Here is a 2,500-nt window from a genome sequence, read left to right as displayed (position 1 = left end):
GCGTATGAGATGATGATGATTATTTGGTCAATTTATATATTCTATCCCATTTTAACAGGCCATTTATATCTTAATGACACACACGGTGATATTTGTAAGTAATAAATACCTTAAATTAGCATGATGTCTGAAGAATGTCTTCAAGACTGGGCCAAATAGATAATCAAATAGCCTAAAATCAATAGAGCATAGAATATAAAGACTACTTTCATTTGAATAGAACTGTACCCGACATGAACAAGTTAGCGCAATATTACTGAAAATGCTTGCAGGCAATTTTATCTATCCGTTTTCATGAGTTTTCTTTTCAGTTTGTGATCAGAACAGAAAATATGATCAATGGAGGGTGAATAAAAATTAAAAATAAGCTATCGTTTCATAAACTCCAAACTTGGTTATTATAAGCACTCCAGGTTGCGTCATCATATTAAAATTATTATCATATTAGAATTATTATTATATTGAAATTACTTTCATTATTATTATTATTATTATTATTATTATTATTATTATTATTATTATCATTACTAGTCAAGCTACAAACCTAGATAGAAAACAAAGATGCCATAAGGCCAAGGGCCCTAACAGGGAAAAAACAACCCAGTGAGGAAAGGATATCAGGAAATAAACAACCTAAAAGAGAAGTAATGAACAGAGTAAAATATTTTAAGAACAGTAATAACATTAAAATGGTTCATATATAAACTATAGAAAACTTAAAAAAAAAACAAGAGGAAGAGAGACAAATTAGAATAATGTGCACGAATGAACCCTCATGTCAAAAGATCAATTGTTCTTAGCCTTTATGAAAACATTCTTTTAAAAACTAATATTATTCCTCAAGCTACCTAAACTTATACACTATTCCCTCTTTCCCTTTTGTATATATGTAGAATATATTATGTAGATATGACTTATACAATCTCGGAACCAAAATTAGAATATTTTTACGAAACTAAAATACAGTACCAACTATTTCTCTGTTTTAGTTTCAACAATATACTAGAAATAAGTATCGAGTTTTTAGTGATAATATGAAATAGAGTTTGATAACGCCTCCATGAAAATAACTTCATTTAGTTTACGGCCAAAAATTTTAATTTATTTAGAAAAAAGTCGCCTGTATGTATGGAAGCTTCCTCCAAGATGAATTTGCATAATCTAATTGTCAGGCGCCCTGAGACTTTTGGAGAATGTAGGCCACTCTAGGTGTAGTTCATTTTATTTCATCTCTCTCTCTCTCTCTCTCTCTCTCTCTCTCTCTCTCTCTCTCTCTCTCTCCTTTATATAGAGAGAGAGAGAGAGAGAGAGAGAGAGAGAGAGAGAGAGAGAGAGAGAGAATGGGTGAAGTCAGACAGAAACACACATGAACACAAGACTATTTCGCCTATATAATAAGAGCAAGTGTCTGGCAATATATATATATATGTATATATATATATATATATATATATATATATATATATACATATATATATGTATATCTATATCTATATATATGTATATATATATATATATATATATATATATATATATATACATTATGTGTGTGTGTTGTCAAGGGTCAAGTTAACCCCAAGGTTCAAATTCAACTCAATAAATTCTAAGCCAAGGAAGTTACCAGGTGAAATATAAAATCATGAAATTTAATACATAATCAAACACACAAATAAACTTAACATTACAGTCAAAGAAAACCCATCGACTTAAACAAAATATAGTAACTCTACACAAGCACTTCAAACTTATCAAAATATAAATAGTGACTTACAAAAATAGAAGAAGGTTCTCCATTGGTGTTTACTATTCGGGAGCTGAGACAAGACACACCAGGTCGAAAGTTACAAGTACAAAAGTTAACTGCCTTTGACTACAGCACCAAGGAGAATAAAGCAGGAACAAGTAAGTGAGGTAGGATTAACAAGGATTTCAGGATTTCGAAGTTAAAAGAATTAACTAGATTTAAAGAATTAAGAATTTTTTAGATATGATTATTTAACGTAATCTTTAATGGTATTAACATTTATAATATATGAAAGATAATATATACATGGATCCATGGGAAGGATAGCTGGTACATAATAGTTTACATATATATATATATATATATATATATATATATATATATATATATATATATATACATATATATATATATATATATGTATATATATATGTGTATATATATATATGTATATATAAATATATATATATATATATATATATATATATATATATATGTATATATATATATAAATATATATACATATATACACATATATATATACATATATATGCATATAATATAAGTTTATATTTACATACATATATATATACATATATATATATATATATATATATATATATATATATATATATGTTTATATTTACATACACATATATAAGTATATATATGTATATATATATATATATACTGTATATATATATATATGTGTGTGTGTGTATACTCAGTTAATAATAATAATAATAATAATAATAA

The sequence above is a fragment of the Palaemon carinicauda genome, chromosome 18 (genome assembly GCF_036898095.1).
Source record: "Palaemon carinicauda isolate YSFRI2023 chromosome 18, ASM3689809v2, whole genome shotgun sequence".
NCBI classification, from domain to species: domain Eukaryota; kingdom Metazoa; phylum Arthropoda; class Malacostraca; order Decapoda; family Palaemonidae; genus Palaemon; species Palaemon carinicauda.
Note: the sequence above shows the minus strand (reverse complement) of the source record.